At 41.0% G+C, this 26017-nt stretch overlaps 1 protein-coding gene and 1 non-coding gene across 15 annotated transcripts in view; both read left to right on the top strand.

Annotated features, from left to right (window-relative positions):
- DCX (doublecortin) overlaps positions 1–26017 on the top strand; it is a 378912-nt gene that overhangs the window by 305896 nt on the left and 46999 nt on the right. The gene's annotated exons all lie outside the window — the stretch shown is intronic.
- LOC122690897 lies at positions 11504–11694 on the top strand. Its single transcript, XR_006340176.1, has one exon. It is a non-coding gene; the product is annotated as a U2 spliceosomal RNA (small nuclear RNA).

Raw genomic sequence — 26017 nt, 5'->3', positions numbered from 1 at the left:
TCAGCTCTCACTTTCATTGGTTTAGTTTACTGTTTGGCAAGACCCAGTGGTCAGCTGATTATTTGAAATGGCATGTTCTCATTCCCACCCTCTGTAGGGGTTTATTCCAAATTAGTTTGTCTTGGCTGTATTTCATAGTACAGAAATCTCTATAGCCTCTCTTCATTCATTCCCTTTTCTTCTTAGGCAGGGACTTCTAAGGACCATTTTGCCGAAAGACCAGTGTCAAGGTGAAGGTTTCTGGAAGGGTCTGCAAGGCTACCAACTGCTGTTTGCACACTCCATCTCATCACTAGATTAAAGGCTCTGTCTGTGGGAGTGTTGATATGCAGGAATAACTAGCTAAGGACACATTTCAATCCACTTGGTTCTTTGAGCCACAGCTGCCTTCAATTCTGATTTTTCCTTAAAACTCTGTTCTCTAAAGCCCTCTGCTGTTTCATTCCTGGTTCTTCCTATAGAACAGTATCAAACCCACTCCACTATCTTTATAAATACCTGGTTGCTAAGGGAGGCAAGCAGAATAAAGAGGAGGAACTCAGGGAGCTAAAACGTGTCCCATACCCTGTTTCGCACAGTTAACATCTAGTGGTGTTGTCCATGGTGCTGAATATTGTTGTCAATCCTAACTTTGGAAATCTTTGTGGCAAGTGTAGGCAAAGTATTGGATTGTTGTAATAGTCTGTCCTTTGTTTCATTTCCCAATAGAGACAACCTAATGAATTTGATAATCACATCATGCCACTTAGTCAAGATGATCAAAGCAATTATATTGTTTTATAGGCCAATGCCTTTCCCTGGTGCTTTTCCAGTGAGTAGCAGAGAAAGGTGTTACTAGCTTGGGTAACTATATTTTTTCTGACAGAGAGGACTCTATGTAAAGTGTGTGTTTACTTAAGAGCAACAGATCATTTTCCAGGTGCTGCACTGTAAATATAAATGAGTGGGGGGACCCTAAGATATGAAGTTAGCAATCAAGAGTAGGACTCACAAATCATTTTAACCATCAATCAACTTGAAGGGTAAGGAAACTCAAGAATGCTGCCTTAGTGCTGCATAGGCTATTCACATAAAGCTTCTTAAATCTACTCTGGGCTATGCTTGAGTGGGTGGATAGTGGGAATCACATAATGACTGTAGAGGGGATTAGCCTAACCCTAACACTCTTTCCAGACCTGCCCAATGGGCCTTGGTTTCTTTGCCTCCTTTGGAGTTCTCCTTATGGCATAGGCTCTACTTTATTAACTTTAAGAGAGAACTCCTTTGTGTCCATAGTGGTGATATATCCCACATAGGTATCTACTCTCAAATTTCAGTGTAATTTTATGGACTCTAAAATCAGGGATCAAAGTAGGAAAAGGACAGATGCAAGGAGCTCATGGCTGTTACTCTAATGAGCCTGAGTTTGTTTAGGAGAGAATAAGGCAGGATGTATCCAATTCCAAGTCTCTTTAAAGTGTTACAGTCAATTACATATTGTCACCCTAAAAAAGTTACTAAGCCTCTTTGAGCCTTAGTTTTATCATCTGTAAAATGGGTACAATGATACTAGGTAGTATTTATTGAGTAATTATAATATCCCAGACACTATTCCTACTTCAGAAGTCTCTTGTGATAATTAAACATAGCTGTCATAGAGTCCATGGTGCATAGTAGGCACTCAAAACTGGCATCTATTAATATTATTATTGATTTTTAAAATTTACTTTACTTCTGAGGGTCCTGGATTCAATTGGGCCATGCCTGGTAGTTTGGACTCTCTTTTCAGCCAGGAGCTGATGCTGCCTAACATTAGCTCTTAGCAAGTCTGAGATATTTGTCCCAGAAACCACAATTTTTCCTAGAAACAAGAGTAAATACAACTAATTTTTCCTATTTTTGGCTCAGCACACACCATTGTTGTGTACTAATAACCTTGAAAGAGGACTAGAGCACTCCCTAAGATGTGTAACTCCTTGGATTGAAAGAGTATTCACACAGGCAAAATCTCCTAAAGGACTGAGTCAGTTTTGTTCATCAAAATTCGCACAAATATTTTTTTCCTCTTCTGTGGAATCAGGAGAGCTTTCCAGATAGTTCAGTGGTAAAGAATCTGCCTACCAATGCAGGAGACACAGGAGACATGGGTTCGAGCCCTAGGTTGGGGAGATCCCCTCGAGAAGGAAATGGCAACCCACTCCAGTATTCTTGCCTGGGAAATCCCATGGACAGAGGAGCCTGGCAGGCTGCAGTCTTTGGGGTCACAAAGAGTTGGACACAAATGAGTGACTAAGCATGCAGCACATGGAATTAGGAACCAGGGAAGGTATTTCTGGTGTCTTGAACTTGATCCCTGTGTTCCTACAGCACTATACTTAAATAGAATGCTCAGCCGCTTTGGGTCTAGAAGGATAATAGGATACTGGCTAGAAAGGCCAGCCTTGGTGTGTTTTGGCCGCAAGTTCAATAACTTGTATCAAATACATAGTAATGATTCTCTGGGGACATTAACTCCGTGGGTGTTGCGATAATGGAACACTGACCTTCCTAACAGAGAACCTCACTTCATTGCATTGTTATCAGCTTTCCTCTATTGGAAAGAACCTCTTAATTGCTGACTTCATCATAGCCCCAGGCACTTGTTTAGCTAAATTGCCAGCTATTTCCCTTCCCTGGTGGAAGGGTCCTTCATAGCCATCGCAATTACATGATTAAAAGAAGCCTGGCAATCAGATTCCAAAGGAGCACTGAGCCTGAAGTCTTAGTACCCCTTCTCATCTTGTTCCCACTCCCTTTGCTGCCTGCCTACTGAACAGAGCTTCCAAAGCTTTGAAATCGATTTAATAGCCATTCATAGGATTTCTGATGGTGATAAAAGAAGTTCTGTTCTGTTTTCAGCTGTCACTGTGCTTCCTCTTAAGCCTCAGCTACAGAGTTTACTACTAGACACCCATCTGCTCCCTGCCCAGAGCATGCCACTCTCTTCCCTTTGCCAACCAACCAGTATCATCCAGCCTGTTAGAAAGGAGTGGCCCAATAAGGGAGACTGAGGAGTAAGATGGCTCTGTGTGATGCTGCCTTACTTTGGAAGACAATGGGCTCTGGTTGCACATAAAAGCCACCTTGAATAGGGTGGGGATAAATGTCCAATTTAGTGGGATTCTCATTAGGAGAAAGAGCATGGTGTAGCTTGAGTGAGCCCTGCCTGTTCTCTGGTACCGTGGAGATGTTAATCACGCAGCTCCTGGCAAGTCTGTCAGAGCTGAAGTGGATGATGTCACTGATATTCCAGCAAGCTCTTTGTCTGAGTGACTGCAACACTTAGACAGCTGCAGAACAGAGTGCCAGGGAGCTGAATGTGTTAATGGGAAAAAAGCGCTTCCCCTAGTTCTTTCTTCCAGAGGGATGTTTTCACAAGGACCTTTGTGTGCTGTTCAGTACAGTGGCTGGTCTTATTGCTGATGATTCTCAGAGTCACCACGGAAAGGACATTATTAGGAACACAATAGATACAGATGAGCATGCCAAGGTGTGGACCAGCAACACTGGGCTGCTGAGAAGCTTTTTCTGTGCTTGGGTCAAAGGTTCCATTCCTTCATTTGGGCTCTGTAACTGAACACAATATAAACAACTGGTAAATCTATATGATACAATGTGCAATACAATATACAGCACTTTTGAGCTCTTACTATGTGTGTCAGGCATAGAGGCAGAAGTGTACTAGTTAATAGTGTGGGAGTCTGATCCTTGAAATCAAAGCACTTTGGGATTATATTCTGGCTCTTCCAAGTATTAGCTGTGTAATTCTGGGCAAGGTACTTCCCCATTATAAGCCTCTTTTCCTATCTGTCATGGGGATCCTAACAGTAGGGAGGATTAGATGAGATAATCCATGCAATTAGTTCAGTGCCTAGCCAATTGTAAGCATGTTAACTTAATTAACATTAACTTTATTGCTAATTTATTTATGTTATCTCATTTAGGTCTTCCAATCAACATGGTGTGATAGCTACTATTATGATCCCTATTTTATAGGTGAGGAAACGGGTTCATACAGGTTAACTTGCCTAAAATCTCACAAATAGCAATTGGTTGAGCCGGGCTTGCCCTCAAGCTAGCTGACTCCAGCACTATTAGCTAATAAGCTCTACTGACGCAATTACAAAAGGCTGGGGAGCTGGAATTTGTGTCTCTCCTTAAGGGGTTCTCCACCTGAGCTACAAATTGAAATCATCTGGAAAAAATCAGACTAGAACACTGATGGCCCCTCAGGTGTGGGGGTGAGTGTTCACTTGGAAGATTCATGATTTTTTTTTATATCTTGATAAGAGTTTGTACTATACAGGTACATGCATTTGTCAAAACTCATCAAATGGTACATTTACAATTTGTACATTGCACTGAATGAAACAAATATTGAACTCTAATTAATTATATGCTTACAGAAGTATTTAAGGGTGAAGTGTCTACAGCCTATTTTGAAACATATCCAGAAATAAGAGAGGTTGATAGAGGGAAAGGTATATGTTAAAACAATATAGCAAATGCTGATTACAGGATCTAGGTGACACAGACTATTATATGTTTGAATATGTTCATAGTAAAATGTTGGAAAAATAGATTAGAATCACTTGGGGAGCTTTTTAAAAATGCTGATGAATAGGATCCCCTCAGAATTTCAGAATTACGTTAGTCTGGAGTAGGGAGCCCAGGTGTAGGTTTTAAAAAAAATTCTCAAGGTGAAACTCAAGGGCCTTTAAAACAAACACAATGTGCTCTGGACTCTCAAAGCCAACTCACAATAAGTGTCCCTGGGTTCAAAACTGAAAGTGTCCTGATAACATCAGTCAGTGATAGCCCATCCCTCCTTCTCACTTGTATATCCCCACTCTGTACCCTCTACCCCTAACCTCAAACATTTCCTGTAACTGAAAGCAGCACTGGGAAGAACTGTAATGAAGAGCATCAGGTAAATTATAGGTAGAAGCCACCTCCCTCTCCCACCCACTCCCATCCACTAGCTCTTTGCCCCAGGTTCTGCCCTGATGCAAAGAGCTGACTCATTGTAAAAGATCTTGATGCTGGGAAAGACTGAGGGCAGAAGGAGAAGGGGATGACAGAGGATGAGATGGTTGGATGGCATCATTGACTCGATGGACATGAGTTTGAGCAAGCTCCGGGAGTTGGGGATGGACAGAGGAGCCTGGCAAGCTGCAGTCCATGTGGTCGCAAAGAGTCAGACATGACTGAGCAACTGAACAACAACAAGGCCTCTACTTTGCGGCTGCTGGAGAGGCAGACACTCAACTTCTGGCTAAGTGGTAGACGGGACACTTAGAGCTGAACACAGGTTGTGGGATCATAGAAAAGAGAGCCCAAAGTTGCTTGGATGTTAGCTCTTGTCTTGCCACCTCTTGTTTTTAAGGAGCTGGTGGGGGACTGTGTTACCAACAAGCATCATTTAGGTCTCTTCTAGAGGAGCAGAAACCCCAGGATCCCAGAGTTTCAGCCTGTGGGCTTTCCAAAGTGCACTAAGCATATATTTGCTGCCAACCCTACACAGAATCTCTCTCTCTCTCTCTGTGTGTCTCTCACCTCCCCTTTCTTTCCCTTTCTGTCACCTCCCCCCTCTCTCCCTTCCCCCTATTCAAGTTTCATGGATCTATGATGGCTTTTATGTGGGAAGGAACTCATGTTGTAAATGACCCATACGTTAAAGTCACATAAAATATTTCCTTCTGCAATCAATGTGCCAGGGGTCACAGGCTGCTGATTCAGCTGAGAAGCAGTGAACCAGGTCATTTAATCATTGATGTAACTCAGAGATGGGATTATTATCTCCCCTGAATATGAAAGGCAGTTCTGCCAGGAGAAGCAAAGACTCTGTAATTAGACTGACATATGGCCAAAGAAGCGTTGTGTGAAATTTGTGTCAGACTATAGTGGAATCATTTGGGGAACCAGTGTAGTCACCGGTAGTTCAGAGGGAAATGAAATTAGCCATATGCTAGATCAAGTCAAAACAGCTACTCCTGGAGTCTCCAAAATATAGGTAGGTCTAATGTTCTAATATCTAAACCTACTACTTTGGCCTGGTCAGAAACAAAGTTGAGTAGAGAAATAAATTTGCTTTTAATGGCCTCTCTCTACTTCCAAGCACTATGCATCCTGTTAACATTCCTGGCAACCCAAATTTGTCCAATGCTTTGGACCTGCCCTACTCCACAACTATACTCAGGGCCAGGGTTTTCTAAAAGTTGGTAGACACTCCACCCATGATGCATGATATATTTATGGGTTTCCTAGATAAGCATTTCAAATTCTAATAGTTATATTTGGCTTTATATGTACTAGAAAAAATAGCACATCTGTCCTATTATTTCATCACTATTACTATTTAGGATGAGGTTAATTTCTATAGACAAAAAATAGTCATTTTTTAAAAAGTGTATGTGGTGATGGAAAAAAATTCTGAAGGTTATACTTGAATGACTGGAAATTAATAAAGCATTCTATAGACCAGTGGTTTTCAATCTGAGGTAATCTATTCCCCCCTCCCCACCCCACAATGGGATATTTGGCAATGTCTGGAGATAGTTTTGTTTGTCACAACGTGGTGGGATGGGTGCTACTGGCATCCAATAGGTATAGGGATACTAATAAACACTCTAATGCATAGGACAGTTCCCCCACCCCCTGCAAGAAAGAATTATCTGGTCCCAAATGTTAGTAGTGCTAAGGCTGAAAAACCAGGTCTGCTGTAGACCCGTGCTTCTCAGAAGTGCCTATGAGTCAAATAGGAATGTTGTGAAAGTGCAGCTTCTGATTCTGAAGTCTGAGGTGAGGAGTGATGGAAGTGTCTGCGCTTCTGAAAAGCCTTTAGGTGATGCTCTTACTGCTGTTCCATGGACCACACATTGAATAGCAAGGACCTGTAACTTCCATCTTTCTCCCTCCACCAAACACCATCTAGCTAGAGTTCCATACCCTCAAGGCTTTGCTCAGGGAGTGTTTGGTTATTCTGAGAAATGACTAAGGGGTAATGGCTGAAAATAGATTAACATGTTTCTTGTCATTTAGCAGGGCCATTAAAGTCTTAAACCAAAGATTAATTTGGCTGATACTTTCAGCAACTAAGCATAGCCAAAAAGAGAGATACATTTTGCTCTGGGGTACCTTTTGGAGAATAGACAGAATTTTCCATAAAAGGCAGGCACACCCAGGCTGGGTTTGTAAAAATGGTTTGTTGTGTTCATTTTCATTTGCCTGACACCCAGCACAGTGTCAAGATCAAAGCAGATGCCCAAAATATGTTTGTTGAACCAATTGACAAGTTATCCATAGCTCTATAGATAGCTATTAGAACAATAAAGAAAAGTATCTACTGGGGCAGAACACTGTCATGAACCTCTTCAAGGTCAGAAAGGAATGCCCTTTGGCATCTTTTTTATGTGAATGGGTACCATTAAACTGGCTGCATCTTCCCAAAATATACTTCTTACCCCTTGAATGGCAGCAGGATCACTTAAAATGTTTCTTGTTAGAAATCTTTAGAGCAGGGTAAGTGTGTATGTGGTGGGTGTTTGCGGGGGGCACTTTACCTGTTCCTTTGTCAGAAAGGAAGTTTGTGGTAAAGGATTGAAGACCCAGGACCTATGAGAAGAAACTGGGCCAAAGAGGGGGGATCCTCCAGCTATGCTGGCCTGAGCCATCAGGGTACCTCTTCCCACTACCTTTGACTCTTGGAAATGTGTGTGATTTGACATGTGCCAGCCATAGGGCCACCACTGTGCCACATGCTTCCTTTCGTGGACCTGCCACACACCAGAAAGTACCCCTTTGGGAGTCATTCCTTTGGATAATACAGGTTTTCTAAAAGTCCTTGCTAAAATATATGGAACTAGTATACAGAAAGAATAGATTGGTTGCCTAGGGCTGGGGAAGTTGGAGGGATTTTGAGAGTGACTGCTAATAGGTTTCTTTTGTTTGGTTTTAAATATTTTATCTATTTATTTATTCGACCACACTGGGTCTTAGTTGTGGCATGCAGGATCTTCAATCTTCTTTGTGGCATGCAAACTCTTAGTTGTAGCATGTCGGATCTAGTTCCCTGACTAGGGATTGAACCTGGGCCCCCTGCATTAGGAGTGTAGAGTCTTATCCACTGAACCCCCAGGGAAATCCCTAAGGTTTCTTTTTGGAGTGATGGAAGTGTCCTAAAATTGATTGTGGTCATGGTTGCACAGCTTTGTGACTATGTTAAACCCACTGAATTGTATACTTTAGATGGGTAATTGTATAGCATGTGAATTATCTCCCAATAAAGCTGTTATAAAAAGACATAAATATATGAACTAAATTAGGAGATACAGATTAAGAGATAACTAGGGGAACCTTAGTGGACTTCCCTGGTGGCTCAGATGGTAAAAGGGTCTGCCTGCAATGTGGGAGACCTGGGTTTGATCCCTGGGTCGGGAAGATCCCCCTGGAGAAGGAAATGGCAACCCACTCCAGTACTCTTGCCTGGAAAATCCCATGGACGGACGGAGGAGCCTGGTAGGCTACAGTCCATGGGGTCGCAAAGAGTCGGACATGACTGAGCGACTTCACTTTCACGGGAACCTTGGAGAACCTCATGTGAGGGAGAAAAGATGGTTCCATCCACAGGGATGGGAACATGGAAACAAGAAATCCAGGGTAGTAATTGGGATTCTTCAATTTTAAATTCTCCATAAACTCATATCTACTCTCTTGAATCCAGTTGCCAGTAACCCCAACTGTTATCAATGTGTTCCAACATTAGATTGATAGGAGCCAGGAAATATTCAAATGTAGTGAACAAAAAGAGTCAGGTCCCCTAAGATAAAAATAATCATGGCATAATTAATAAAGCACAGGGTTTGGCACTAACCTGTGGTTCTGGAAGGTCTTTAAATTCAATCAGGCCACTTGGACCATTGTTGTTTTCCACAGAGAGCTGCAGGACCTGAGGCCTGAGAAAAATGGATATTTTTTTTCATTGAAATGGAGACTATGGTTTTGGAAGAGGCAATGTTAAAACCACACTTATCTCATATAGCCTGGTGGCTAAAGTTTCCAAAACCACAGAGGGAGAACCCCTGTCTCTCCACATGTGGCTTTCCATGAACCCACTGTAATTTTAATAGTTTGGCACGTCACAGATGAAGTATAAATGGCAGGGTCTCTTCAATAAATGTGTTTGAGAAAACGGAAATGGCAGGGTGTGGGACCTAGATCCCCTATTCCTACGGCTGAGCTCAAGCGAGTTGAACACACAAGTATCAATAGTATGGTTTTGAACATAATAAAGAGCTCTCTCACCCTCCAACTTGTGTGTTGGAAATGCCTTGGAAGGAAAAATAACGTATTTAGCTATTTAGCAAGATTATGTTTATATATTGCTATAAATAAAGGGTCTTAGGAGTAGGACAGGATGGCTTGTTCAACTCAGGAAAAGAATGGGTGTCCTAGGAAGGGAATGACAACTAGGGGTTTGGGGGCTAACAAAACTAATTGGTCTTTTTCTCAGTTTTGCTCTAAGCTTCCCCTAATTACTGTGACCAGTAATTCTTGGACTTGGAAATATAAATTGAGAAGGGGCTGTTACTGGGACCCAGTATTGTGAACCTGCTGCCAGCAGCCACTGAGTATAATCTACTACAGTCTACTGCACAGCACATTGTTATTTGTGACTCCCTTAGGCCCCATTAGTGCGAGAGAAACCTATGACAAAGGAAAGACTACAAGAAGACAAAGGAAATAGGCATTCAGTAGAGTTATTAAATATGTATTTCACAGCAAGGAATTATCTCTATCGGACTCCAACTGGAGGCAGTCCAGCATTTGGCCTGCGACTGACCCTGGGTACAATAAACCCCCAAATTTCAAGAAAGCATTGTGGAAACCCCCCTGATTGAACTCATCTCGCTCTGTAGAAGACAGTGGGTTATTTACAAGGCATATCCGGCCACGTTCCCTTTCCTGCTACGAGGATATTTTACCATCTCTCCAGATTGCACACCAGGGTCAGTCTCACTTGGCTGTTTTCTTTGTGTCTGCAGATCTCAAATTGTCAGGGAACATCTCGTCAGGAAAAGGCCAGATGGGCAGACAGGGAAATGATCCAGCCCCTGAGGAAATAAAGTGCTCAACCTGTCTGCACTCCCTTGGGGCACCAGAGTGAGGGGCCAGACAGACAGGGACGCAGGAGGAGGTTCCTCCAACTTCGCTCAGAGCTGCAGAAACCTGGGCCACAGGAGCACTTTTGGAGTGTAGGGAGCAGGAAGTTCCAATTTCCATGTTGTGAGCTAACAGGATGAAATTTGATACCACCCTCCCTATGCTCTGGAAATGAACTCAGTCCTCTCTTTGAATTGGGGTCTCGGAGCCACAGAACCTCATAATGTAATTTTCACTCCCCAGGCCCTTGTAAGAGGCAAAGTGAAATACTGGTGATACGTGGTCTAATTAAGGGCTCAAACTGAAGGGAGCTCTCACTAGTTTTACATTTTGATTCCTGAGAGATCTTTTTCTCTGACGATCACGTGGCAAACAGATTTTAGACAAAAGCATTTCAGAGTCATTTTGGCATCCTCAGCACCTAGCAATGTTTGCTGCGTGGTGCTTAGTAAATGTGTCTTTAAAGAGTAAGCCTGACTTCTGGCATTAACCTCTCCTTATCGATTTGGAATATAAGCACAGATGCCATCCCTTCCATGGCCTCTGAATTGATTATGCCCTGGGGCCCTGGAAAATATCTAAATAAAACAGACAGGAAGAGTCAAGCATTGTTAGTCAGGGAACCATGCTTCTGATTGTTCTGCGAGCTGATTCTGGGGTGAGATCTAGTTGGCTTCCTCTTCTCAGCCTTGGCCCTTAGCCCAGTGGTTTTGACCCACAGCTGTGTCTCTGGACTGATTACTTTCTACAGTCTTATTGGGTTTCCTGATTGCTATCCCTGTTCCCTGTCCCATGAGCTGAATATTAGTCCACAGATGTCAGGGGAAGAGACTTGGCTTTTACTGTCTAATTGCTTTAGTGGTGATAGGTCAGAGTACAGTTCTGGGTTAAGGAGTCCCAAGTCAACTTACCTAGAAAAGGAGCAGTCAGAGAGAAAGGTCAAGTTCTAAAGGCCAGGGTTGAAATCCACAGGCCAGGGATCTGAGAACAGAATAGAGACAACTCACTGGATTTAAGTTTGGAAATGTAGGATAGGTTATGAAGATTCATTTCATAACATTATGCTAATGATATATTCAATCAATGGTTCTCAACCCAGGGGTGATTTTGCTAGGGGCCATTTAATGATGCCGAGACATGTTTCTGATTGTCACAGCTGTGGGAGTGCTGCTGTCCTTTAGTGACTAGTGGTTTAGGATGCTGCTAGACATCCTACAGTGCGCAAGATAGCCCCGCACAGCAGAAAATTACCCAACTCCGATGTCTGTATTAGAGGCACAAGATACACATTATGTAACTATATGAAACATTAAAAAGATACTGGATCGCTTCTCAGTCTTTTGAATAAGATCAAGCGTAGTATCTGTTCTTATCAGTTTAATACCTGATACGTCCTCTATCTGAGGACAGTATATTAAATGGATTTTTGGAGCAGGGAGTTGGAATACGAGCTTGCTCCATCCACTCCAAGCATCGGCCTAGTATTTCAGTACTTCCAGGAATGGTGCATCCTCTCCGGGGACAAAACTGCCAGTCCGAATGAAAGTGGTGTTCTAAACTCGCAGGCAACTGGATTTTTGAAGCCCTGACACTCAGGTCTGTGCTATCAGGGTCAGTCTTATCAGGCTCCATCCTCATTTCTCATGCCTCACACCCATCTCTTCTCTGTTGTCCAAGCTCCTCCCATATCTCCTGAAAAAAAAAAAAGATACTGGAAGGATACACATCATAGTTATCATAGGGGAGTGTTTAGGTGGCAGGATAATGCATTTTTTTTCTTTTCTCTGGTTTGTAAATTCTCTAACATAACTATGTTGCCTTTGAACTTTAAATTGATTTTTAATTACATAAATAATATCTGAACACATTGTGCTTGTAAAATATTGCAGTATTACAGATAAGACTGTGAAGATGTCTTTGACCAACCTGGCTTCTTCCACCTCAGACCCCTTCCCAGAGATAACCAGTTTTGTGGCTACAACTTTTCAGAGCTTTATCTATACTTTTATACGTATATTGTGTGTAACTATGGGAATATATCTACTATGTCATTTGTTTTTACAGATTCACAGTATTCTATAGTTTCTATTTCCCTACTAAATAACATTTAGTTTGCTTCCAGTCTGGGGTTATTATGACAAATACTGCATTGTACGTGCCTCCTTGAACATGCTTGCCAGGGTTTCCAAAAGGGTATAAAAATTGCTGGGTTATGGAAAAAACACACATCTAAAATTTTATCAGTTACAACCAATTGCCTTCCAGAGAGCTGACAAATTTAATTTCCTGAAAACCTCACTAACACTTGATATTTTTTGGGTTTAAACCTGAATGAAACTTTTGGCCAACCCAACAGTTTGTTTTGTTTTTCATGTTTGCCAATCAGATAGTTGAGAAATAGTGTAATTCTTTTGTTCTTGTTTTAATTTGCATTTCCCTTGTTACTGCTGAGATGGAGCATCTTCCTCATGTATTTGTTGAATCTGTCATATATTCTCCTCAGTGATGTTCACATCCCTTGCTCACTTTTATAAGACCTTTCCAATAGTTTTTTTTTTTTTTAAAAAAACAGAAGAGAGCAGGATCAGTTTGCACAAAAACACAGAAATCAGTCTACCAAGTATCTTGTCTGTCCTTCCTCCCTAACACAGATCCTGAGTCCCACCCAGACCAAAATGACCCCTTTTTGCTATTACTGAGAACTCAAGAGCATAGCTATATTAGGAAACAAATTAGCAAGGCCCATTCTCACCACAGTTCTGTGTTTCCCTGGACTGTGAGTCTTTGCTATGCCAGCATCTTGACACTGAATAGCCAGCAGGTACTGCCAGTCAGATTCGCTCCAGTCAAATACAAATCTGATATGTGATGAAGCATAAAGGAGCATGAAAGGCAGCGTGTGAACTGAATGTTATCTGCTGCCCGTGCAAATGGCAATTAGGACCATTAAATTTCAGTTAATCTTCATTAAGAACATCTGTTGTCTAGCCCACATGAGAAAACCAAAGATGGGGTTGGGTGATTGTGACCACTCCCAATAAGTAGCTGTATCAACGAGTTTCCTGCCCACCCTCAGGCATAAACTGAAAGAGATGTGGCAAGGAAAAGTAGGAAAAGTATAACATGTGATATATACTGATTAAGGAATAAAACTAGATGTACAGCATCTTCAAGACTCTTGGGTATTATTTGAAACCAGAGTGCTTGTAAGCTATGGCCCTTATGGCGAAGAAGATGAATAATTAGTCCTAGTGAATTTCAAGATCACCAAATGGGGATTCCAGAGTCTCAGCCAAAACTGGCTCTTGAGTGGTCCTCTCTGCTCTTTTGGTTGCCCTATCCCATACATCCTCCTACTCTGTCTACTGGGGTCCTGATCTTTACTGGGGGACAGTGAATACAAATCATTTCAAATCACCACTACCAACATGTTGCTTGACTGCCATCCTTCTGTCTCACATGTACATGACATCTTCTGCCTTATCAGTCTCCCAGTTGGCTTGTATCTGTGATGGAGCAGATGTTCTCACCAGTTCCCAAGAGGTATTAGGGGAAGGGGAAGGACTTCTGCACCTTTGTCTGAGTTTAGGCAGGTTAAGTTCTTCCTTACATCAACTACTATGGTGATGGTCTTCTTTTCTAAGTCAGTGGCAGGGGGTGGGGGAGTCAGATAAGGAGGTACATAGGTAGACAAGTAGTGTAAATTATGTTCCTTTGTATAGGCGTCATGTAGCTTACCTTGGTAGCCTTACCACAGTTGTAATTTTCCATTTGTTTGGGTGACTATTTGATCAATATGTTTGCCCTACCAGCATGTAAGCAACATGAGTGCCCAAACCATGTCTGTTTTTGTTCATCAGTGTACCCCCAGCACTTGGCATGGCATCTACCACATAGGTGCTAAATATAATTTTTTTACCAAAAAAGCCAAAAAGTTGTGATTCTGATGTTTTTAAAATGAAGAAAAGCCAAGTATTCAGGCAGAAGTATATGAAGAGGCAGGGGCTTCCCTGGTGGCTCAGACAGTAAAGAATCCGCCTGCAATGTGGGAGACCCGGGTTTGATTCCTGAGTCAGGAAGACCCCCTGGAGAAGGGAATAGCTACCCAGTCCAGTATTCTTGCCTGGGAAATCCCATGGACAAAGGAGCCTGATGGGCTACAATCCATGGGGTCGCAAAAAGTCAGACATGACTGAAGGACTAAGCATGCACACACACATGGGAAGAGGCATTTTTCAAAGGTAGGGCATCTTACCATCTCTCTACTCTCATCCCAAGGAGACATCTCACCCTGTGAGTCTGCCTTTGTATAAGGCTGTCCCTTGCCACAGTCTAGAGAAGGAAATGGCAACCCACTCCAGTGGGTTTTTTTTCCAGTGCCTGGAAAATCCCATGGGTGGAGGAGCCTGGTAGGCTACAGTCCTTGGGGTCACAAAGAGTCGGACACAACTGAGCGACTTCACTTCACTCACTTCATACTTTATCACTAGAGAAGGAAATGGCAACCCGCTCCAGTATTCTTGCCTGGAGAATCCGATGGACAGAGGAGCCTGGTGGGCTGTGGTGCATGGGGTCGCAGAGAGTCAGACATGACTGATATGACTAAGCATGCACGCACTTGCCACGGTCATCCCCTAACTTGTCAATAGTGCTTTCATCTATGAAGGTTGTGAGTGATCGAGAATGAAGCCTACCTTTGATAGTTTACTATTTTCCTGTGATCTCAACACCACTGTCTTCTCCACAACAAATGCTCATTAGCAGGCACAAGCCTATCTTGCTCCTTGGGGCCTGAGGGTAAAATTGTGCCAGCAAGTTGTGTAGCTGAGATGGCCAGTGGGGGTAGGGACTGAATACCACAGGGAACTATATTTACATTAAAATTGAAACAAGGACATACCAGTACATTTCTTGTATCATAATTGCTCCTAAGATCTGCCAAAATATCACTCAGTGTCTCTCAAAGAGAATTGACATAGAAGGAGAAAAGGATGAAAGGTAATGCAGATGCTGGAAATGGAACAAAGATGGCATTTTGAACAAATTTTAACTCAAACTTTGATTCTAGAGAATTCTTAAGAACTGAAGTAGTGATGCTTTCTCCACCTCTTCTCAACCATTCCATTTTACCTCTTCAAACCCTGCTCTTTTCCCACAATCCTTTTCTTGACCTCTTATCTATTACTATGAATTCTTGCAAGGCCTTTCTTATATTTCTGTCCCATCGGCAGAAAAAAGAAGATTCCAACTGAATCCCTAGCCTTTCCCATATGACCCAGGATCCTGATACAGAAATGAGGAGCAAGCTGAAATCATGAATGTAGCAGCTCCATGGTTGCTACTAACTGGAATACCTCTTTTTCATAAAACCCAGAGATTTCCATGGAGACCATTGCTAATCCCTTAAACTCAAGACGTAGATAACACAGTTGGCTTGGTTATCACTAATTTTATTTTCATGCTTATGTTTTCCATCATTCACTGAGGGATAAAAACAAGTCAGCTATGATAAGGGTAAACCCTGGATTAGCATTGTGTATTATAGCTATAAATTTTGCTGTAAATGAAAGGTACAAATGATTTGAAATCAGTTATAGAGGAAACAAGAAGCTATAAATGAACCTTTGATGGAAAATAACTTGTTTATTTCCTTAGCTGGGTATTTGGGATTGGTTTATGTTTCACATTTTATAAGGAGATAGTTCCCAATGGACCTGAAGATTGGGTTTATAATAACAGTTTAAGAGCCTAGCTGAAATTAATAAAACCAAACTTCAAAAGGTGTAGAAATGAAAGCAGGAGTTTGAAGTCTAGCTATTTTAAAGATACTAACAATTTCCCCTCTTAGAAGCATGAAACTTTTTTAGGGCCAAAGCCTTTACTCATCACCCAGTTTCATTTTCCATGCAAAATAAAATCTCTTCTTATTGTAAGTGATCTTTTAAACTCTGAACATCTCCCAAGCAAGAAACTCATTGCTTTTTATTGTCTAAAAAAACACACATAATATGTTAGTCCATTATCATTTCTGGGTGATTCAAGCAATCCAAAAGCATAAATAGAATTTTGGATTTATTTGTGTCTTTTTTTGTAGAAAATGAAATTAAAAGATTTTAATTTTGGCAAAATCAAATTTATTATTATTTCTATTTTATGGCTACTGTGATTTGGGTCTTGCTGAAGAAGTCCTTCTTTACCCAAAGATGATAAAAAGTATTCTTCTATATTTCTTCAAACATTTTTTTTCTTTTATGTTCATCTTTTTTGCATGTTTTTGATGTAAGCTTGGAGGAAGGGTTTACCTTTTTTTCAAATAGATAGGCAAGGTCTCAATCAAATTTATGAAATAATTACTTGTTTTTTTATTGGCAAGAAATTTCATCTTAACTGTCAATTCATCTATAAGTTCCATTCATGGACTAATTTCTCTATTCCTGTCCTGCTGCTGCTGCTGCTAAGTCAAGTCAATCGTGTCCGACTCTGTGCGACCCCATAGACGGCAGCTCACCAGGCTCCCCCGTCCCTGGGATTCTCCAGGCAAGAACACTGGAGAGGGTTGCCATTTCCTTCTCCAATGCATGAAAGTGAAAAGTGAAAGTGAAGTCACTCAGTTGTGTCTGACTCTTAGCGACCCCATGGACTGCAGCCTACCAGGCTCCTCTGTCCATGGGATTTTCCAGGCAAGAGTACTGGAGTGGGGTGCCATTGCTTTCTCTGGTTCCTATCCTAGTATTACCGTATTTCAAATACTATCGTCTATTTTGACATCTGATATTGTAAGTCCCCACTTCTTGGGAGTTCCCCCCAATATCATTTGCTATCCTTGTAGATTTTATCTTCTATATGAACTTTAGAATTGGTTTGTCAATTTTCATAAATGTTCTATTGAGACTTTTATTTGCATTGCTTTGGATTTTATATCTATATTTAGGGAGATTTGGAATGTTTAAAATCTAGTTTTAAATGAAAATCTCTTATTTTATTCAATAAAGACTTTATAGTTTTCAACCCAAGTAAGTCCAGTGCATTTCTGAAATTTATTCTTTATTGTTGTTCTGTTACTAAGTAGGTGATACCATCCAACCATCTCATCCTCTGATATCAAGATATCTTATAATTTTGCTTGCTTTTGTGAGTGGAATGCTTTTATTATAACTGTTTATAAATGACTATTTCTGGAGTCCAGAAAACTATTATTTTTGTAAATTTATCTTGTTTGTGGCCACCTTGCTGAACTATCATTCTGGAGCAAATGGTTTTTTAGTTAATTTTCTGAGTAGACAATCATACAGTATGAAAACAGTGACAATTTTTTCCCTTATTTTACATAATTTATTCCTCATTTTCTACTCTTACTGTAATCTCATTACTTTGCAAAGCTACATGTTTAAAAGTTGCTTCTTATAAATCAAAATCTCTTCTGAAATTTTTTGTCCAATAGTTCCAGTTCAGTTTTTTAGAACTAAACAGAATAAGATAAATCCTTCTTCTATAGGATAACCACTCAAATATTTGAATATGTTTATCATACTCTCTACATCTTCAGTTTTCCAAGATAAGCAACTCAATTATTTTCAATATATATACCTTTCTCACCCTGAGTCATCTTTCTTTAATTGCACTCCATTTTGTAAATGTTCCTCTCAAAGCATAATGTCCAGATTGGAAGAGAGTTCAGATATTGTCTGACCCTTGCAGAACATAGAGAAGCTATACATTGCAATGTTAAAGCTAAATGCTTTAAAAAATTTTTTTTTGCAATGGAATCCTTTTATAAATGAAGTCTTAGCCAGAACTCTAATCCTTAAAACAGCTAACTGTGAAGTTTCTCTTGTTGAAATGAAAGGAGGGTGAGAGGTTATAGAACCTTTATCATTTCAACTTCTTTCTTGTTTCCCAAGTAGCCAGCCCAAGGAGAATCCTGAGAGTCTGAAGAACATTTGAAAACCATGAATTGAGTCCAACTTCTTCAGAGATGATGTGGACTAGAGAAGAGAAATGACTCACTAAGGCCACACAGTTACTTAGCAAAACTGATAGAAATAAACTTTAGGTCTCTTAACTTCCATTCCAGAGATCTTTTAATGATGTCATACTATTCCTCACTATTAGCCATCCCCCACTTTAATGACTCATATTAACCTTAAGATCAACTAAAGTCCTAGGGCCACTGTTAATATCCATTTTGTTCCATCTTATACTGTTGAATTTGGAGATTTAAACATGGAACTTTATTAAGTGTCTTAAATATACTCTCTCCTAGAACTCAAAGGAATGTTAGAAATCCTTTGTTTTGGCACATCAGTCCTGCCTTTAAACTTTTTTCTAAATCTTGATTCTGTCATTCAACATCAATCTCTTTTGGCAAGGCCCTTGAAATAAGACTATAACTTGTACTGATTTTCAACCCCAAGTTCTTCAATTTACCAACAAATACATAACCAGGACCTAACTTCAAAAACTTCAGACTCACATTTTATTTTTGTGGCATTTCTCCTCCCTTACCTGGAGAATTCCTATTCATCTATTGAGACTCATTTCAATTGCTACCTCCTCTGTGAAGTGTTGGGCCTTCCCAGGTGGCTCAGCGCTAAAGAATCTACCTGCAATGCAAGAGACACAGGAGATGTGGGTTCGATCCCTGGGTGGGGAAGATCCCCTGGAGGAGGAAATGGCAACTCACTTGCAGTATTCTTGCCGGGAAAATCCCATAGACAGAGGAGCCTCATGGGCTACAGTCCATGGGGTCATGAAGAGTTGACACGACTGAGCGACTGAGCACTGTGAAATGTTACTATGTCCGAATTCCTCATCCTTTAAGCAGTGTTGACAGGCCCCATTTCTATACAATAGAATTGTATTAAATAACATACTTCCTCTGCTATTTTATGAATTCCTTCAGGTCATATATTCTTTGCATCCCCAGGACCTGAGCCTGGGTCAGCAGGTGGACTGTGGTGACTATCTACTGAGGAAGACTGTGAGGTTGGGTAGGAACTCAGTGCAAGTGTTGTGAGGCATGAGCCATGAGCTCAGGAGGCAATGTTTTGCCAAGCCTGGCCCAGGGCATAGTCAGTACTCAAGTATGTTTTTAAATGTATTTTTGCATCCAAACCCTGAGATGTCTACTTTATCAAAAGAAAAGTAAACTGGGCATAGCTTGTGTCAACCCTTATTTGTGTCTACTATCATAATTTCTCTTGAGTATTCACAAACAATATTCTAATAACCCTTTTAAGATATTTTTTTCTGGGTACCAACATCAAGTTAATTATTGGTTTGTATTTTCTGAGATATACTTCTTGCCCTTTTCAAAAAGTAGGACAACATTTTCTTGTCTTTAGTCTTCTGGCGCCTCTTCCATTTTCCAAGAACTTTCCAGGTGGTGGTGACTCATTTGGAGAAAATGGCCCTTTTCACTCGGACCTTTCAACAGCATTGTTTGTAATGGTCAGGGGCCATGACTAGGAGAGCTGTTTCTTGGAAAATGTCTATTTGAATTGGGCAAATCAGAGGCTGAAGTCAGGATGGCCAATAAATGTGTTATTGACAGAGGCCTGGCCTAGAAAGACAGCCAAGTCTAGGGAGGCAGTTTTCTCTGAACCTTGGCCCAGCAAGCATTTCAGATGGCTCTTCCTGTCTCTCTTCCCTTCCCCTTCTCTTGGCTCCATGTTCTCCTCTTGCTCTAGTTTGTCTCCTCTGAGCTGAATTTGGATGGCTAAAGTGTAACCTCAGCACAAAAATGACCAGAAAAATGCACATCTGCCCTTGAGTTCCAGATGAGGACCTAGGTCAGTGACTGTTAGTGACAGAGAAAATAAACAAAACAGTTTCAAGAAATTGCAGATATTAGGTTAATAATAGATACACTTCAGCTGTATATATGTGAAAAAGAGAATATCAGCTATGTAGATACACACAAAAATACAGTAAAATGATGATTCATTAGAATACTAAAAGCAACAGATTTTTTTCTGAACCTACCACGTGTCCAGTCCTGTGCTAGATACTGAGAGGAGACAAAGACATGATCTTAAAGATGTTGCAGTAATTTTTAAAAATCTTCTATCTTAAAAAGTCTTCCCTTGTAGCTCAGTTGGTAAAGAATCTGCCTGCAATGCAAGAGACCTGGGTTCGATTCCTGGGTCAGAAAGACCCCATGGAGAAGGAAATGGCAACCCACTCCAGTATTCTTGCCTGGAGAATCTCAGGGACAGAGGAGCCTGGTAGGCTACCGTCCATGGCATTGCAAGAGTCGGATACAACTTAGTGACTAAACCACCACCGTAATAAGAGAGTGGCAAATAGCCAAAATCTGGTGTTCAGGCTTTTTTTTTTTTTTAAGAAGCCTTTTCTTGAACAAGATTGGAACCAAAATATAAGTGAATTTTTAAAAAGGCTAACCTTCAATGACCGGAAAATGAAATTCATCTAAACTCTCTGTTCCAACTATGGATTAGTTAAATGACCTTTGATCTGTGTACATGCAAAGAAAATGACATTGCTGTGACTGCAGCTTGTCTTCCCACCCAGCACTGTGGTTGCTTTGCAGAAGCTGCAGCAGGTCTGATTTTTACTGGGACTGGGAAATCTTATCATGCAGGTTCAGCCCAGCTCAGGTTCTTGTCCCTGTCAGTGTGAATCTCACCACTTATTTGGTCAGAGGTACAGTGAGAAGTGGGCCTTCAGCCCTTTAAGGGGCTGTGCCCTGTTGCTATAAACCATTGAAAGCCTGATTCCTGATCCCAGCAGCTCATGCAAGGGACAAATGTAAACAGGAGCTGCTTTGCTCTCAGTGGAAAGGTTTGAGTTGAGCTCCTTCCAGGCGATCACACGGGCTGCCATTTTATACAGTCTATTTCTGTCTTCCTGTACACATCCCTCAATTTGCATTCCTGCTTAAACTTGCCACTAGTCCTGCCTCTCTGTGTGGGAGGTGGAATGGATTTGAAGAAGGGAAAAGAAAAGCCTTTTTGTGAGGAGGGGGAGAATACAGGACTTTCACTGGCTGTTCCTCCTGGATATCCTGAGAGAAGCATTTTGTCTTCTGGCCTCCTTGAGGGTTGTCATAGAAGCGCTCATTTAGCATGGGTATAAGCCTTACTTCTTTATGCATTTGACTTTTGGCTGAGTTTGAACCAATTTGGCTCATTTAAAAAATGGTGATTTGTGTAATGGGAAGATGAATGGCAAGAAGAAGGTGGAAACTGAACTTTAAAGATGGTTTACATGAAGAGAGCATTTCAAGGGACCATCAAAAGCCCTCAGATATCTTTCAGCAGATTTTACGGAGTATGAATTGTCTACTATTAGAGCTTTATTCCTTAAGGTTCAGTTATGGTCCTCTCTAGGCATTACCTCCAAGGCTGGGTGGGATGCGTTATTAAGCTATGAACACTCTAGCATGATTTAGCTTATCAGAAATTTGCAGGCAACTGATCCCTTCCCAGTAACCAGTTGGCGTTCCTTGCCAGTACATTTGACTTGGATGATGTCCCCCATTCTTAAGGGAAACTAATTTAATTGTGTAAATTCGCAATCTTAACAGACTCAAAAAGCAATTGGTATGAGTCAAAACTTGGAATGGCTAAGCAGTTTAGATGCTTGTATAAACAAGGTCCAAAAGTCAATTTTTCAGGCCATTAAATGTAGGTCAGATGCAAGAAGAGAACTAAATTGTGATAGAAGGGACTCAACACAAAAATGTCCACCGAACTAGCAGCTCCTTGAGGATGGGAGCTGTGTCTGTTACTTTCTGTATCCCTGACACTTACCATGGTGGCTGCCTTCTCACAAGTACTCAGTGAGTGCTATTCAGGAAGTAAACACAGTCAGAAGAAAGAACAATTTTTTTTGATGGAAGGGTTGATTCTGGAATGTATTACCAAATAATGTTGGGGAGTCCTTTATTGCAGAGATTTTATGAAAGAAGGTAGGTATTACTATGCACAGAATGTGAAAGTAAAGTGCTCTATAAGGGCAGAGAAATACAATGGATTTTCCTTCTAGTTCTTGTGCTATGAAATAGGGTGAAGATAGTTCATGCTGGGTGTCTCTTTTTGTCTGTCTCTCTCTGTTTTTTGTTTCTTTCTTTGCCAAAACCTAACTTACTTTAGCAGCTTTTCTTTTTTTTTTTTAATTTTCTTTTTTTTAAACTGTAGTTGATTTACCATGTTGTGTTAAATTTTGCCAACTTTTCTTGGCCCCAGCTTATTTCCCCTTAGGTCACACAGCTTTTACAAAATAATTATAATAATTTGCATTCATATAAAAAAATAATTTGCATTCATATAGCATTAATGCTTTTCAAGGCATTTTCATACGCACTTTCTCTTTTTGTTCTGAATTTGAAAGAAATCCACTATGAAGCAGTCAAAGTAGTATTAGTTCCATTTTTCAGATGAGGAATCTGTGGTATAGAGTATTTAAGTGACTTGCTCATGGTCACATTGCAGTGTGTGACTGAACCAGAACTAGAAGTCAATCCCTTGGCGCAATATCACACCAAGTCTCAAAATTCAGGAATGGAGGTTTGTTGGGAAAATAGCAGATAGTGCTACTGTCTTCATGATTATAATCCTCATACTTTTTATGTTGTTTCAAATTCCTTCTTTATACTACTTTCTAGGCCTATGAGCCCAACATTTGAGAAATGGCCAAATCAGATATTATAGCAACTGTAGGGTATCAGTTTATCCTAAGCTTTTTTTTTTCCTTCAAATATGAAGTGCACACTTAAATACGTTTCAAACAACATTGGGTAGGACATCTTTCTGTCTCTGCTTAAGCCAGCTGACACAGAAGTCTTCTGAAATATATTGCCCCAGAGTACATCTTCTCTTTCTCTTACAGCTTTCTTTGACAGTTATGGCAAGAGGACCTCTTGCTGATATTTCATTGAGTCTTTTCCTTCCTGGAGTTGGCAGCTTTCTCACACAGATTCAAGAGGCAGCAGGTCTAGTGTAATTACCAGTCCAGACCCTATTTGGTGTCCCAGAATGGAATGAGTAAGGCAGTGTTGTACTGGAACCATGGATGAAGCTGGACCTCAGAGCCTGTGAAGGATGCCAGGACTAGAAGAGCCAAGAACTTTGCAAAAACCAGAGGTCTAGGCAGGCTGTGAGTCATTAACCAAAAAAGCAGTTAGGAACTAGGAAATAAGCTTCTTACTGGGGTTAAAGCAAGGCCAAGTGTCAAAAACTCTAAACAGCAATGAACAATGGTAACAACAACAATACCACCCTAGAAAATGAGATAATTTTGGCTTTCACCCAGAAGCCTGCTAAAATTGAGCTCATTTTAGGGAGTGGTCAGCCTGAGATCCATAGGTGGGAGTAAGGAAGCCATCTTTACAGGTGGGGAGTGGAGAGTGTGGTGGTCACAGTAAAGGTGCTACCTTGACTGTCAAGAAATGTCCTAGAGTATGGTTTCTCAACCCTGGTACTATTGACATTTTGGTGCAGGGATAGTTCTTTGTTGTGTGGCATTGTTCTGTGCATTGTAGGATATTTAGCAGCATCTCTGACCTCTACCCACTAGATGTCAGTAGCATCCATCCAACCTGTCACAACCAAAAATGTCTCCAGATAATGTCCAATGGTCCTTGGGGAGTTAGGAGGAGGTAAAATGGCCCTTGGTTGAGAACCACTGCTCTAAAAGCTATGGATTGTGAAAGCTTTTTGGTCTGAAGCATTCTAGGGTCCACAGACTTCTAAATTATCTTCAGAGCAGGAAATCTAAGGTAGCAGGTATAAGGATCTGTTGGGAAGTTAATCCCAACAGATGTTCTTTCACATCCAGTGCCAGGCTCATCTCTCCCATTAAGCACTATTGCAGTTCCTAAGAATATTGAGCCTTCAGAATTTTCTTGAAATCCTACTTAATTGCAAACTGAAGGGTAGATTTTCTCATGGTTTTCATTCCTGGTTTACATGCAAATTGGGACAAATGTGAAAATATTTTTTGCAAATGAGTTCTAAAAAACATGTTAAGTTCCTGTTTTCATTTTACCTTGAATTTAATTTCTTCATTTCCATTTCTTTTTACTTTCATTCAACCATATCATTTACAGTGGAAGTATATAACTGATGAGGTGGAACACCCAGAGGCTAGGAATAAAGGAGAGAGGCTAGAGAACTTTGACTGGGGTCATTTGGTAAGAACTAAGTCTAAGAACTTCTGTTCTGGGAAATACTGCAAAGAATATTGTACCCACTTCTCTGTCTTCTGACTCAGCCACTTTTCTTACCAGATTTTTTTTAAAAAAAGAGTAAGGAAGAAGTCTATGCACTCTTTTTCCTCATTTTTGCTCGTGTGGTGGATTTTCATGGCTGTCAGAAGTAAGGGTCCTCTGAAGGCCTGTCAGAACAGTTTTGTGGACAGGGTATAGTGGAAATGGCGTTGGACCAGGAGTCCAAACCTAGATTCTAGTCTCTTTCCCTCTTTATAGATATTTGATCTTACAAATCACATTACCTTGACTGAACCTCAGTTTCTTCACATGTAAAATAGAACTACCCGTTTGTCTCCATGGTAACTTTATGATTCCAAAGAGACAAGGGGGTGGAAAGCAGCATGAAACATGGAAGAGCTTTTACAAATGCAAAATGATATTAGTATTATCACTTAATTATAGTTCACACCTCTTCAGTTATCCTTACCCAAGTGTCACAGTGCCCACCGGATAGATGTCATAGTCAAGGCTATAATAACAATTCTTTTCTCCTACCTGCAGCAACAGACCTACTCTCTAGGCCCTCCTCTCCAGATCTACTCTCTACTTTCTACCCTATTCCACCCTGCTCTGTGCCCTGGGAGGCTGCCCCTTATCAACAGGCTCCCTTGTCTCCAAAATTCCAGTAGTGTTTGGTCAATGGGAAACATTGGCAAGGAGGAGAGCAGTGAGGTTAGGCTATTTATTCCCTGGTACCCTGCCAGCAAGGGCGCTGGTCATCCCTTCATTGAAGGTCACAGCTCCTATCAGGAAGCTCTCTTTGTATAACTGTCATGTTCTCTCCTGGGTTCTGGTATCTATTACCTCTCCTCTTTCAGCTCTAAGGGCGGTAATGGTTCCCATTATTACTAGTCCTGAGATACTTCAGCATGTCCTATGGTTTCTTTATACCCTGCCCATACTTTTGTAATTTGTTGCCTTTATTAAACTCTACTCTGTTTATCTACTCTGAGTATGTCACGTGTTTGTTTATTTGTTTTTACTAATATCCTGACTGATATACTACCCACCAAATCTCTTTCTTTACTTCTCCCCTGACTTTTTATTGTAGTAAAATATATACTTATAAAGGATGGAACATTATAGAAGGAAATGCAGTAGGTTTCTGGTCGTTAGTATTCTGTGCAGCCGTGTGGAGAGTTAACTCCTAAGTCACCACCTCTGAGCATCTATAATCAAGCTATCTGTTCCCTACCAATTGCACCATGCATTCTCTTTTGTCTTATCCACAACCAACTACAGAGGAACATTTAGAGGCCACAACTCTCATGCCTACACTCTCCCACAAAGTTTGTATCCTTGCTAAATTCCAGCATCCTGGGAGGCAACTGTCTGATGCTTACTCCAGCCTATGGTTTGCTGTAAATCAGCTTGTACCCCTTTGCTTCCCTTGGACTAAGTTTGCAGAGAATGAGCTTATATCCTTTTGCTTCCCTTGGACTGGAGTCTCAGGAAGCCTGGGAAGGGGGGTACAGTTAAGCCTCTGGGATTCCATGACAGCTGCCAGCATTCTGGCCCTGATGTCTCTGCTTATTAACTGTGTCCAACCTGGAATGTTTTGTAGACTGTCAGAGCTAGAAGATACCTCAGAAATCAACTAGTCCA

Source organism: Cervus elaphus, chromosome X, assembly GCF_910594005.1.
Source record: "Cervus elaphus chromosome X, mCerEla1.1, whole genome shotgun sequence".
NCBI classification, from domain to species: domain Eukaryota; kingdom Metazoa; phylum Chordata; class Mammalia; order Artiodactyla; family Cervidae; genus Cervus; species Cervus elaphus.
Note: the sequence above shows the minus strand (reverse complement) of the source record. Positions and strands in the feature narration are given on the sequence as shown.